At 33.9% G+C, this 15,756-nt stretch overlaps 1 long non-coding RNA gene across 1 annotated transcript in view; it reads left to right on the top strand.

Moving 5' to 3' along the window:
• Positions 1-2,249: 2,249 nt before the first annotated feature.
• Positions 2,250-15,756, top strand: part of LOC120889126 (uncharacterized) — a 131,752-nt gene continuing 118,245 nt past the window's right edge. Inside the window, exon 1 of the long non-coding RNA XR_013424590.1 lies at positions 2,250-2,292. This is a non-coding gene — a long non-coding RNA (uncharacterized LOC120889126). The remainder of the gene's footprint in view (positions 2,293-15,756) is intronic.

Here is a 15,756-nt window from a genome sequence, read left to right as displayed (position 1 = left end):
ACCAGACCTTGAGTTTTGTTGATGTGGTGGCCATGATTTATATATTGGCTGTTGTTCTCTGAACCCTTAAAGTGGAAGGTGTCAGTTTACTATGATTGTTAATTATAAACCTTCTGTGGGAGGAACAAAGTAAGAAAAGATATTCTACTTGTTTATCTACATGTTAATCTAGGGTTGTTTAAATGTCTTATATGAAAACATAAACAATCATGACTCAGATTTCACCATTATTTTGTAACAATTGATGGAACCCATGAACTTGCAGATAGAAAATGGCTTTAGTGTCCCTCAGTAGCTTCCCCAAGGAAACTGGTACCAGAAAGGACACTTTCACACCTAGTGTTTTTAGAGGGTATTAGGGGCCATCTGAGTAGAGTTTTGATGCCAGAACGGAGACAGGTAAACAAGAGAGAATCAACTGCATGACGACTGTGATTCTGGTGTATCTCTTGAAGATAAAAAAATAATCATAAGCTCGAGGTCAAATTAATGGTTCAGTTCTTGATAGATTGAAATGGAGAAGTTATAGATTTGGGTTTCATATGTTTTCCCATTCCATAGACTATTCTCATTTAAGTGCAAATAACTGGACCAGATGCCTGGGCATGTGAGCTATGATCAAAAAGTAAAGAATGGGCATAAAAAACACAGCTTCAGAGATAACAGCATCATCGCTAAGGGGCTTTAGACTTGGTATTTATGCCTTTTTGTGGACTAACAGCTGTGGAAATATTGTCCAGGAATCTCACATTTAGATTAGAATATGCAAAGCAGTAAACAAGCAGCTATTACGTTTTGTAGCATGAGAGTTACATTTGCAGCCCTACCATTGAAGGTTAATAACTTGAATGTGAATGACCCCGCATAGGAAAGTTAATACATTTTCCAAACATTTCATTCTGAATGTTACAGTGATCTATTGAAGGCAAAGTAAATAGTTCTGTCACTGTACTTGCTTTAAAATGCCCACAAATATGATATAGTATTATATTTGATTCCAGATAATGCTCAAAACTTGCTCATGTATCTAGAGAACTTCAAAAATCACATAAATTATACATTTTCAGAATAACTTTAGTATCTCACTGCCTTTGTTAGAAGAAAAAAGAAAAAAAATGGTGCTTCTCCTAGTATATAAACTGCCATTATCACAAAGGCAAGAGAATGAAAACATCAAATCGTATATCTGCATTCTGTACTGTTCCCTCTGTTATCAAATTAGCTGAAATGAGATACCTAGCTGGCTCATGGACATGTCCTAGGCAACTATCATTCTCTCAAGTTTACCAAGGTCTTAGGATTCTTAAGATAAACTGCAAAGATCAAATGGAATCCTTGAAGAAGGAAAGAGAAAACAACTTTTGGTATTTTTAGTGCCCCAAACCTGAGATTGCATAATGTTTTGAGGCAGAGAACTCCAAATATGTATTCTGCGCATCATTTGATAAGTGATGCTGTGGGTGGGGTGGGAGTAGGCAAGAAGGAGTAGAAGAGATGGCTTACTCTAGCTACACATTATCCCAATTAAAGAATAGCTTTTGTTTCATGTCCATAAATATTTACTTGAGTTTTTCAAAGCACAAAGAACAGTAAACTCTATTCTTTCCAGTATCATTTGACACAGATTTTCTCTTGAGTTCTTTACCTTTAGAGTAAAGGTCATAAAGCTAAGACAGTATTTTGCACAAAGAAAATACAAGACACATTTATCTTCATGCTCGTTGTCATTCTGCATTCTCTTCCAGTGCTTTCTGTGGCAGGAACTTTTTTGTTTCTCTGCAACCTGTCAATGAACAGGTTATATCTCCCCTTATCCATGGGCATACATTCTAGGGACCCCAGTGAAAACCTGAAACCATGAATAGTGCTTAGCCTTTTAGATACTGTTATTTCTATAATACATACCTATGGTAAAGTTTAAATTAGGCAGATAAGAGACTAAAAATATTAATAAAATAGAACAATTATAATATATTGTAATAAAGTTATGTGAATGTTTCTCTCAAAATACAATTTTAGTTGTTTGTTTGTTTTGGTTAATTTGTCTACTATGTTTGGCTTTATCACACAATCTGTAGTACTGCTGCACAGTGACAGAGTTCCCCTGTCCTTCCCTGTTTTATGCCCTTGTGCTTTGTTTGCACTTATATCAATGTCAGTTGTTTTAGGCATTTTCTTCCAAAAAGCCTTGTTTCAGTACAACTTTGTATGAAATCCTCATTCCTTAATCAATTTATTTATCTTTCACAGAAGTGTGGCAAGAGGTCCTTTATTGATCTATGCAGCCATCTGGTGAGTGTTATATTTTTTATCCAAACCTGCTCCTGAATTTGTGTAATCATCCCTTATTTGTAATGGCTGCCTTGGCTGCCTTTGTTTCAGAAGAAGTGTGCTGAAGTCTTCATCCAGACTCAGTGCATTCTGACTCACAGTGTTGCTGTTAGAAGGATCACGTTTTCTATCCTTGACTTTCACCAGGAATCTAATGCCTTTTCCATCTTAACTAAGAAATTACTATGTACCCTGGCTGTAACTTTGCAGTTGTAGGTGCAATATAGTAAAATTAGCATGAATTTCTTTTTCCTTCTTCACAATTTCATGGAGAGGAAATTCATTCTTACCATATATAGATCTGAAAAAACTCAGCATATGATTTTTTCCCTTTCCTTCTTAAGTCCAGAACTTTCATCTTTTCACTTAACAGTACCTTATAGCTTCTTTTTGGTATACCTGAATTGAGAGAATCACTGCTTTCAGTTCTTGTATTCAAGTAACCAATACAAACACTGAGATATTGCAAAAATGATCTGCTATTTGAGCAGTTAAGTGAATAATGGGTGAGTAGTATGCCCAGTTGGATATGCTGGATGAAAGGATGATTAACATTTCTGGTGAGAAGAAGCTGGATGCACAAAATTTAATCATGCTACTTGAAACAGCACACAATTTAAAACTTACAAATTGTTTGTTTCTAGAATTTTCCATTTAATATTTTTGGACTGTGATTGAGCTGAAACCATGGAAAGCGAAACTATGCATAAGGAGGGACTACTCTTTGTAAATTATTGGGATACTCATTGTGCAAAGTTAATGATAAAACTTTTATCTGCTATGTCTATAAATACCTTCTTTCAGGTAGAATATTCAAATAAAATATTCATGTATATAATTGAAAATAATATACATGATTATATTATCTCACAAGCTTATGATAACCAATGCTGGAGTCCAAAATTGAGTCCCATGGTCTCATTTTTTTTCCCCCAGGTCCTTGGTCATATGTAAATCTTGGGTGATTTAAAATTATTAACAGCTTGGTTGGAAGGTACATAACAAAGTGATATAATATCACTGTTCAGAAAATTAGTAAGAAGAGATTAACCTTTGGTATGATTTTATGTAATTCTCCTATGCTAGGAGTCAGCCAATGTAGAGCTAGTAAATTTGCAGCAAATAAATTATTTGTTTTGCTAAACTTGCTCTTCAAGAAGTATGAGTTAATGGGTGTGGATGGAAATTACTAAGTATTAAAGAAGATTTTAAACTTGCAACCTGTTTGATAGAGAAAAAAGAAAGAACAGAAAGGAAGGAAGGAATTAATAAATGAAGAAAGGAAAGAAAAAAAAGAACCAATCAAAAATTGGAGACTGCAGGGTATATTGCTCTGACTTGAGATACCATGGTTAGAGGTTGGGTGTGAGGTATGGAGGTTAGAGACTGTGCTGGTCGGATGCACCCAGGTCCTAAGGAAACAGTAAGTGTGACAGACATTATGATGAAAGCATGATGATCTCCTTGGATACCTGCAATCTCTGACAAGTAAGGATGACCACAAACAAAGGTTAGGACTCCCTTGCTCATTCTTACATTCAGATGAGTTGATCAGAACTGATGTGTGACCACTTAAGAACTAGAACCTGTAAAGAAACAGAGTACACTATGCTGAAGTAGAAATTCAGGGATAGTGTTTAGGATCAAATCCGATCTTTCCATATGCTAGGTTTAATCTTATCATAGTGTCTCTTGCAGTTGAATATAAGATCTGAACTTCCAGACAAGGACTGCCAAGGGGAGATTCCCTCTCCATCTAACTTGGGGTCCATCTATTTATTAACCATACCCCAGGTGGCTTATGTTTTAGTCATCTGCAGAGACTACAGGGAAGTGTTAGGACTGAGAAATAACTTTTGACTGTTAGCTATGACTCAGAAAATATACAAGGTTTCATTTTATACTATCAACATATAAATTCATATTTTTAGATAAGATAACCTTACTTCATAAGAAGGTCAACTTGGCTTTACGTGTGTATAAATTTTATTGTTTTTCTGGTCCCAAGGCTTGGCACCTGTGCTTTCTTAAAGCTCATTGAAACACTGAAGACTCCAAAGGGATCTATTTTCTCTTTTGCCATCCAAGTCAATATCACTTTACCAACCAAGGAAACTATAAATTATCACGGTTCTGAAATTGGCAGACTGATGCAATTAGTTCTCCTGAATGCTTGACATTCCATGTCACTAAATAGAAAGAAGAAAAAAAAATTCTTTCCTGCTGGGATCATGGTAGAAATGTTAGAATTTTTTTAAGAATAAAAAATCTACAACAGCACATTGTTTTCATGTTTTTCTAGGCTTTATTTTCAGCTGACAACTTTCACCCAGTGCCTGGTGCCAGAATATGACATACACGAACAGGACTGAAACTAGCACCTGTGAAAAGCAAATCCATGACCGTTAAAATATTCAGTCCCTGGGTGGGGCAAAACAAACCCTTGTCTCATTGAAGTTTTGCCAGGAACAGGGTAGAGTTTAGCTGGCACTGCAGCCATGACCGGAAAGCAGCCTACCAGGCACTTGAAATTCACAGCTTTGCTTGGACTAAATTCAACTATTCTTTCTAGATTATAAAGATGGGGCTGGGTTCAGTTGGTACACCTCACCTAGTATGTAGTATGATGGTTATCTTGATTGTGGCACATATTGTCCTGGTATTGCAATCTTTTGTTGGCTTGTCTGTTTACCCACTAGACTAGTAACATAAACGAGTGAACTGAGGCCAGGATTAAGAAAAAAAGTCACTCAGTAGTATCTTTCAACATTTCTGGAAGTCCCTGTGTGCAGTGTCTGAGTGACACAACTCATACTTCTCCTCATTGTCTAGCTGACCCTCAGAAATGATAGGGACAGGTGCAAACTGGAGAGTCTATCCAGTGTGAAGGTGAGGCAATCACTGAGTGATAGGTATGTATTGCCACACAGGATATGGGTCCTATTGATAACATCCTTCACATTCTTAAGAGAAGCTGTGTAGTGTGAAATTATTTAATTTTTTAAGTATTACTATGTACTAATGCAGCCTGGAAGTTATTCAAAAATAGAAACTATGTGTTTTACCTTTTAGTCTCAAGTAGTGCCCTTATCTATTGGATAAGTATGCCCTTCTCCCTTTCATAATCATTCAGTAAATTAGTGTGAGCTAGGGCCTATGTATTTTACAGACAAGTATGTGATTTATAAAAATGTGACTACATGTTACTATTTTGTTTATACTTTTCCTGTTGATGTCAGAGATTTTTGGATTAAATAAGAAAAAATAGATACTGCAAAAGGGAAATTGAAGTAAAATATAGGTAAGAAATTTACAGAAAAAATTATCTTAGAGGACCTCAAATTCTCTTATTTCATACATCATATCCCAGAGTACAAGGATGTCATCAGTCTGCTTAATAAATATTTGAATGAATGAATGAATTAATTAATTAAAGAAATATACCTAGGGTACAGAATATAGTTAGATAAGTTGAAAGAGTGGTTACTAAAAAGTTCCAAGCATATGCTCCAGCCCTTGAAGGAATTTTCATTGGTTTGAAAAGAAATGAAAATATATATATATTATAGCATGTGGAGGACATAGATTTATTTGTGCTTGGGTGTGTATATGTGTATGGATGTCTGCTGAACTTTTCTTTTTTAAGGTACTGATTTTCTTTTCAGATTTATGTTTTTTCTATTTTTTAAATATTAAATTGAGATATGGTGACAGTACATGGTAATGTTTTTCTATTTTATTCAATATTTCTTTTATCAAAATAAAAATACATTAACTCTAGTCAATTCTTCCAAATTTTATTTAATTTTTTTTTTTAATCCAAGAATTTGAAATACCTGGAAACTACTATATTGAGAATTCTCCCGAGTACCCAATACTCACATCTCTCTTATTTCATTCACATTTTTTGTCTGAGATTGTAATAGTTTTAAGAGACTAACAGGCTGATAGGTGTATGAAGATTCATATTGCATGGATAAAGGAGAAGAAACTACAAAAAACTTAACAGTTTGGGAAGAGAAGCCACATTTCATAGGATAAATTTCAATATGAACAAGTGCTATGTAATTTATTGAAGAATCAAGGACCCCAAACCAACTACACAGTTATCTAATGGCGACAGGTGTAGCCCAGTGTGAGATCTAGGAACCATTAACAGAACTGCATAGAATATTGTCTAGCTCAGCTCTGTTCCCTTTGGCAGATAAATGCATGTGGATGTTGCATCTGATTTAGAGGTCACTTTAGAATGATGCCTTTGAGCAAAGTGGTGTTCATTCTGTGGAATAGGAGGAAGATGGCGAGTGTTCAGCTCCATGCCAGATGAAGAAGATGCAGGATGCTTGTTCTAGAAAGGGAAATTCAGGAGGACTGTTAACAGTATAATCAAATTGCAGTCATAGAGGTGATCTTCATGATACAAAGAATAGAATGAAAAACATGGAGATGAACTATGGGAGACAAATTTTCTTTGATGAAAGGAAATGTTTTAAGTGGCAGAAAAAAATAGAGCTCTGTGAACAGTGGAGACACAGGTAAACATATGATGATAACAAAGTCTTTGCCCTTCATTTAACCCACAGTTTACTCTGGAAGCCATATGTTATCATTCCCATTTTACCATAGTCACAGATGAATGTGCCTAGTATCCGAGGTAGATAGAGGGTAGAAATGGGTGAGCTCTGCTCCTACTACCTGTGGGGATTTTACCTGTGGGAGCATCTCACTTCTCAGTCTCAATATTCTGATAAAATGAAAGTGCAGAGCTTAATAACATTATTTTTATTTTCCATTGCTACTATAACAAATTACCAAAAATTTAGTTGCTTAAAACAAAAAAATTCATTATCTCATAGTTCTCAAAGTCAGGAGTCCAAAATGAGTCTTGGTGGGCTGAAGTCAAGCCCAAAATAAGTTTTAGCAGGCTTCATGCCTTGGGAGTGAATTGCTTTTCTTGCCTTTTTCAGCCTACAGTGGCCATCCACATTCCTTGGCTCAAGGCTTCCTTCTTGTCTTCGAAGCCAGTAATGATCAGACAGATCTCTTTGTTTTCTTTTCTTTTTTAAAAAAATTGCAGTTTATTTTTAAATTGATAAAATTCTATATATTTATGGTGTATGCCATGTTTTGAAATATGTATACATGCTAGAATGGCTAAATCAAGCTAATTACCTAAGTTTTACCTTATCTACTTTTTTTTTCTTGTGAGAAAAATTAAAATCTAAACATTTTCTAAGTGTAGAATGTATTATTATTAACAATAGTCACCATGGTGTACAATAGATGTCTTGAACTTATTCCCTTTGTCTAATTGGAAATTTCTGTTCTTGCTCAAATATTTTTCATCTCTCATCATTTAACATTTGTTCCCTTTTTTGACTCCTTTTTAGCCATTTAAAGGCTGTTTTGATTGGGCACCAGGGCAATACAGATAATATCATTTATTTTAAGGTCACATGATCAGCACATTAATTTCATCTGCAACCTTAATTCCACTTTGCCATGTAACAAAGCAATTCCTAGGTCCTGGGAATTAAGGTGTGGACATCTTTTAGGGGCTAAAATTCTGTGTACCACATCATTTAAAGAAGTTTTCTGTTATGTCTTATGAGTCTGTGAGATGTCATCTCAAGCCCGACTTGTTACAAAGGAATAAGATGGGTCCTAAGAATCAAGGGGGCCTCAAGTTTGTCAGAACTCACGGCATACTATTCTTGTTTCACAGAAGTCCTATCTACCCTTGAATCACTGAATGTATGTGACACTGTTCTTTCTAATCAGTCCTTAGCTCAAGATCATCATCTCAATAGTTTGATTCCTGGTATCTGAAATTGAAGCCAATTTTTCAGATGATTGGATGCCATCTGGTCACCAGTTATTGGAATAGATGTGCTGAGCACGGACCGAGTTCTTTCAGGATGCCTGAGCGATTTCTCATGCAGGAGTTCCTTCTCCGTGCAGTCTGTGCTTGGTTTTATCAAGTCTAGATGAAATCCTTTATTAAGGATGAAATGGAGTGTAAGATTGCTCCCTTGCTTTCATTCATGTGCTGAACACAGCAGTCATATTAGAAAGAATGAATTCTACCCATTTCTCCTTTCCTCTGACTTACAGTGACTAACAGCATAATTTAGAGGGATTTTACACACTCCTCTAAATAGGTCATTGTTCTCCCCAAAGATCTAGAGAAAACTGTAGTTTATAACCTGTGATAAATCATTATTTCAAAGTAGCTCACCAATTTTCTTCTTAAACATTTTTAATAGATTACTTATGTTCTTGCCTTTTAATGTTGGAAGTATTTTGTGAGCCAGTGTGAACTGGAGAGATGAGTAGCAAGGCATACTCTTTCCCCAACAAACAACAATTTAATTGGTGGAAATATTTTAAAAAATAATCATTTGAAGAATTTGAATATTGTTCTAAGGACATACAGAAAATTCAGAAACATTCAACAAAATCTACGAAATCTTAGTACCAACAGTAAAGTCTGTATCATTTGAGCCACAACCCACCCCTTGATTTTCCTCCACTCCTGAGCTCCCTCTTATAAGGTTTACCCCAGATCTAATTCTGGTAAAAGAGGGAGCCTTCATTTTCTTTTGACTTTTTCTTTTGACTTTTCTCATTCCCTTCCTTAGTACCACCATGCAGAAGCTTTACTCCAGCCTACCATAACTGAGAGGACCAGGTGTCTTTCTTGCAACTCAAGCTCCATGCATAGGGTAGAAGCCCTGAGCAGGCTTCACATGCCCATCACAACACAAGTCCTCAATAGCTCCTGTCCCAACTCACTTATGAGGGACCAAACCAAGAAGACTAGGGACAATCATGTCATGTCCCAACACGTGCCCCTGTCCCCATGCTCATTTTTGTAGCAGGAGAGTCATTCTATAGGAACAGGCCACTGTCCCTGCCTCCAGCTCCTGTGTACTGACACAGAGATTATACCCAGGAAGGTAACCTTTAAGGACAAAAAGTTTCATTCCTCTGCATAAGAAAAATGACTTCATGAGGAGCAGAGTGTCCAGAATTGCATGCCAAAAGGTGTTGTAAAACAGAATGGTGATTTTGGTATAATTAAAAGGGTTCTCATAGGTCCACAATACAAGTAGAGACAAGCAAATGACTGGGCACTCATCAGTTTAATACAGAAAACCAGGAAATGAGACACCCACAAAGCTCTCCTAGGATCAGAATCAAGCCTGTTGGGAGGGAGTGCTGTGTGCAAGCTCTGGCATCACTTAGTCATGATCAATCAGAGCAGGGAGGAGGGGCAGGTCTGAAAATGTGCCCCAAACATCATACAGTCCATCAACTTAGGGCGAAAGCCTCACAGGCAAGGGGCTTAAGCACAATCTAGGAAGCCAGGCTTAAAAATAAAATCACATGTATTCTCTGCAGTGTGGACCTTTCAGTGTGTATGCTACAAGCTCTGCCTTTGGGAATTATCAAAGGGATATAATCAAAGCTTCTAATCCCTAGCTGAACATTGGACAAAATCATCCAGTTCGTCAAGTGTGGTAACTGTCCCCAAGCCACACATGCATGCAATGGTAAAGTACTAAAATCTAACTGGCTAAAAGTATTTAAACATCACCTTTAACAATAAGTGGCTTAGGCTACTCCAAAGGCAGTCCCTAGATAACCAGGTTAAAAGTTAAGAATAAGAAAGAATATTTTACAGAGATACCAGAGACTGAACAATGAGGGAAAACAGAGTCAGTTCAGCCCACTCACTAAACAAATGAATAAAACACTAATAGAAGAACAGCAATATCAAGTCATGGGAGGGAGAGGTTATTATTATCTATAAGTTGCTGCAATGTACCTTTTATACTTTCAGTTAAAAATTGTGAGACATACAAACAAATAGGTAAGGATCACCCATACACAAGAAAAGAAAAAGAAAAAGACAGGTAATTGAAACTGTTGCTGAGGAGTCAGATGTGCCACTTAGTAGACAAAGACCTCAAAGTGGCCATTAGAAATAAATGCAAAGAATAAAATGAAACTATGAATACATAATCAAAGGAAGGCATGATGACAATGTTTCCTCACATACTGACTATCAATAAAGAGATAGAAATTATATTTTTTTAAAATGCATGTGGAAATTCTGAAATTTAAAAGAAAAATGACCTAATAAAAATTCACAAGCGAGTCTCAACCATAGATTTTTGTCTGGCAAAAGAAGGAAGTACAGGAAAGCATTACTCTCTGATTCAAGGAGTTAATTTCTTATGTCTAAAATTAGAAATATGGAACTTGAAGAAAGGAGAGAAAAAAACAAAGAAAATTGAATAGACCACCAGAGAAACATTGGAAACCCTTAAGCATTTCAATATTGGCATAATAGGAGTTAAAAAATGGAAGAAGAGAAAAAGGGACATAAAATTTTCAAAGAAAAATTATTAGAATTCAAATTTGATGAAAAATATTAGCCTATACATTCAAGAACTTAAAATAAATGTAAATATACCCATACCCATAAATATCATATACACAATGTTGAAAATACAAGACAAAGAAATCTTGAAAGCAGCACAAAGGAAAATAAAAAGCTCATTAAATAGACTAAAACTCCAATAAGAATAATAATTGATTCTTATCAGAACAATACACAAGAGAAGACAGTGGAATGACCTTTGGAAATGATATAATAAATAACTGGAATTAAAAAATTTATATATACAGCAAAACTATTTTTCAAAAGTAAAGATTAAATAAAGATGTTCCAAGATAACAAAGATTGAGAAAATTCATTGCTAGCAGATCTGCCTTACAAGAAATATCAAGGAGGGTTTTTAGCCTGAAAGCAAGTAATGGCAACCATTAATTCTAATTCACATACCTAAGAAAGAATGCCAGTAAGGTCAGTTATGTAGGAAATTGCAAACAAACATATAATTCCATATTTTTCTTTTTGCTTTTTAAAACAGAAATTTCATTAAAAATATAATCTTTTAGAATTATAGAAATGAAACATATTTGTCAATAAAAGCACAGAAGAGGCAAGTGTAGGTGTTATAGTATGAAAATGGCATCAAATGGTAATTCAAATCCTCAGGAAAAAAGGAGTCAGAAGAAATAAAAAGGTTAGTCCTGGAAACTCTATAAATACTTACTTGTTCTCTTTTCTTCTCACAGTTTCTTTAAGATGTAAAATTTTCTTAAGTAATAATTATTGCATAACAATGCATTCTTGAGGTTGTAACATATATAGACCTCAAATGTATAATAATAAAAGCCCAATGAAAGGCATAGAGATTGAAGCAATATAAGAGAAACTTTTTTTATATCACTAGAATTAATATAAATCTGAAGTGTGTTTTACACGTTAACACATGTTGAAAGCCCTAGATCAAATACAAAGAAAATAATTTACTAATATATAAGTAAAGTGGTTATGAACTCCCATTTTTTACCCCAAATACAAGTTGCAGAATCACATCGGTTACACATCCACATTTTTTACATAATACCATATTAATGACTGTTGTATTTATCAAATGTATGGAAGATGATATGTCATGAGCTTTGTAATGTTTTGAACAACCAATAAAAAAAAAACAAATTAAAATGAAAAAAAATATATATATATAAGTAAAGTATCTTAAGGGAATACATATGTTACACTAGAAAATATCCACTTCCAAAAGAAGGCAGTAAAGAGGAACAGGAAAAAGAAAGATATGAGACACACAGAAAGCAAAATGCAAAATGGTAGATGTAAATTGAAACATAGCAATAAGAATACTAAAGGTGAGAGGATTAAATGTCTAATACAAAGGAAAGGATGAGATACTAAATGAAAAAAAAAAAAGCAAGATCCAAATGTGGGCTGTCTACAGGAAACATACTTTAGATTCATAGACACAAATAAGTTAAAAGTAAAACAATGGAAAAGGATATATCATAGAAGCAACAGCCATAGATACTGGAGTGGCTATACTAATACAAGACAAAATGAACTTTAAAACAAAAAATGTGACTAGATACAACAAAAGTTATTTCATGATATTAAAGAGTCAGATTCATTAGGAAGAAATAATGTTGTAAATATACATGTACCTAATAATAGCACCTCAAAGTACATAAAGACAAACTGATAATATTAAAGAAACGAATAAATATTTTGAAAATAATCATCGGGGACTTCAATGGTTCATTTACAATAAATAGAAGATCAACAAGGGCATAAAGGATTTGAATAATCCTGTAAACCACCTAGACCTAACAGACATAGGACATCATACCCAACTGAAGGAGAATTTTTTCAAGTGCATATGGAATATTCCCTAAGAATGACCATGTACTATGCTACAAAGCAAGCCTTAATAATTTAAAGAGAATAAAACCACACAAATTATCTTATATAAACCCAGTGGATCAAATTAGAAATCAACAAAATTAAATTTAGGAAAATCACAATACATGGAAATTGAACATGTTACTAAATGAAAAATAAATCAATGAATAAATTTAAGAGAAATTTGTAAATTCCTTGAGATGAATGAAAGCAAAAAATCAAACCAAACTAAACCAAAACCAAATATCAAAATGTATACACCTAAAGCCAGGAACCAGACGGAAATTTATAGTAATTAATGACAAAATATTTAAAAAGATCACAAATCAGTAACTTATATTTCTACGTCAAAAGAACACTAAAACTAAATCTGGGCCAAACACAAAGCAAACAATAAAGATTAGATTAGAAATAAGCAAAAAGCAAATGGAGTAATACAATCAATGAAGCCAAGCTGGGAGCAGAGGGATGTGCCTATAATCCCAGCAGTTTGGGAAGCTGAGTCAGGATTACAAATTTGTGACTAGTCTCTGCAATTTAGTGAGGCTTTCTGTAATTTAGTAAGACCCTGTCTCAAAATAAAAAAATGAAATGGGCTGGGAATATACTCCAGTACCAAAAAAAAATTTTAAAAAGTAATGAAGCCAAAAGTAGATTCTTTGAAAAGATCAACAAAGACATGAAACCACAAATTAACAAAATAAGGAACAAAGGAGAGAATATCAAGGGCTTTACAGAAATAACAAAGGTTAAAGGCAATATTAACAAAAGTGTGGCAACAACTTAGATTTTTAGAACAGGCACCTTAATAGATACAGAAAAGACATTTAATGAACCTGTCATCTTTTCATAATAAAACGTGCTTAACAAAATAGAAATAGATGCAAACTTCTTCAATATAATAAAGTACATCCACAAAGAAACCATGGCCAACATTAGAGGAGAGTGAAAGATTGAATACTTTCCTCTTAAGACATAGAACAAGGTAAAAATGTCTGCTGTTATTCAGCTTTGGACCATTCAGGACAATCAGGCAAGCAAAAGAAACAAAAAGAATCCAGACTGGAAAGGAAAGGGGAAAATATCAAACTATCTGTATTCATAGAATCCTAAGAAATTCTATAAAAACCTGTTAGAATTAATTAATGCATTAATCAAGGTTATAGGATATATTTAAAAATCAATCATATTTTTCTATATGAGTGATAATCTGCAAATAAAATTAAGAATGCAATTTAACTCACATTAGTATCAAAACCATAAAAATTTTAATAACATCTGAAGTATAAAACTTGCACACTGAAAACTACAATATTGTTGAAAGAAATTATAGAAAGTCTCAATAAAAGGAAAGACATCCTGATATCCCATGTTTATGGATTGGAAGACATAATATTTTTATGATGGGAATTTTCTCAGACTGATCTACAGACACAACACATCTGTACCAAAACTCCAGACAAATGCTGTTATAGAAATTGAAAAGATGATTCTAAAATTCATATGGATCCAGAATAGTCATAACAACCTTGAAAATAAGAACAAAGTTGGCAAACTCACATTTCTTATTTCAAAACTTACTAGACAGCTTCAGTAATCAAGGCAGTGTTATATTAGCATCAAAATAGACCTATAAGGTCAATGAAAAACAAGAGTCCAGAAATAATCCCTTACATTTTTACCAATTAATTTTCGACTGGAGGAAGAACAGTCTTTACAAAAAACGATGCTGAGACAATTGAATCCTTTCCTTATGTAATATACAAAAATTAACCGTAACCAATCATGGATCAAAATTTAAGAGGTACAACTAAAACATTTAGAAGAAAACAGGAGTATATTGTCACTTATATTAGGCAATGGTTTCTTATATATAATGACAAAAGCACAATTGAAAAGAAATAATAGATAAATTGGATCACATCAAAACCAAGACATTTTTTTTTTGCTGCAAATGATACCATCCATAAAATGAAAAGACAATACACAGGAGAATATTTGTGAATTATATAGCTGAAAAAGACAGGTATCTCAAATATACAAGGAACTCATGCAATAATGAAAAGATGATCTAATTAACAGTTTGCAAAAGATTTTTTTGGGGGGCTACTGGAGATTGAACCTAGGGCCACTCAATTACTGAGCCACATCCCCACCCCTACTTTTTCTTTTATTTAGAGACAGGGTTTCACTGAGTTGCTTAGTATTTCAGTGTTGCTGAGGTTGGCTTTGAACTCTCGATCCCATCCCCCTGCCTCAGCCTCCTGAGCCCTGTGATTACTAGTGTGGGCCAACATGTCTGGCTGGCAAAGGATTTTAATTGATATTTCTCCCAAAAAAGATAGGCAGATGAAAGGATGTTCAACATCATTACTCATTAAGAAAATACAAATCTTTTTCGACTTGGAGAAATCTGGAAAGATCTGGTGACAGAACATTCAGCCTTTCAGAACCTAACAGGAATGGTTATTTTTTGTATCTAAATTCATCTATACTGTAAACACCCAATGAACATTGTAATTATGAATGTAAAACCTCACTCACTGTATATACTTATACATATATTCATACATACATGTATACTCATGTACATACATACATGTATGGAAATAGATATACGTATGTAAATTCTATTATAATACAAATTTAATTCTCTAAGTTTTATTAAAAAGAACTCACCATATTTAACTGGAATGAAATTTTTATTGTAGAAGAAACAAAAAATAATGTGGTGATGAAAACATTTACCTTTAAGAAATTTTTAAAATTTAAATAATGTTGATTGTCATTTGTTTCTTAGACCAAAGAAAAATGGAGTGTGGATGTGATTCTATATGATATTACTTGTAACATAAAAAAACACATAACTTGAATATGATGCAAAATTGAATTTACAGTGGAACATATCAAATGGTACAAACAGTTATAAACAAAGGCCTATAATTATAGTTAAAAACTGTCACCAAGAAAAAAATAAATTTACTATTATTAAAACATAGAGATCTTGACACTTATATAAAGATATTTCTTGTTTGTCATAAAGGAAAAGTGTTTTTTCAAGGTGTTTTCTGCAAAAGCCTAAATTATATCCAAGCCTCTCTCACCTTTCTTCA

This window comes from Ictidomys tridecemlineatus, chromosome 8 (genome assembly GCF_052094955.1).
Source record: "Ictidomys tridecemlineatus isolate mIctTri1 chromosome 8, mIctTri1.hap1, whole genome shotgun sequence".
In the NCBI taxonomy this organism is placed as follows: domain Eukaryota; kingdom Metazoa; phylum Chordata; class Mammalia; order Rodentia; family Sciuridae; genus Ictidomys; species Ictidomys tridecemlineatus.
This window is presented reverse-complemented; position numbering and strand designations above follow the sequence as displayed.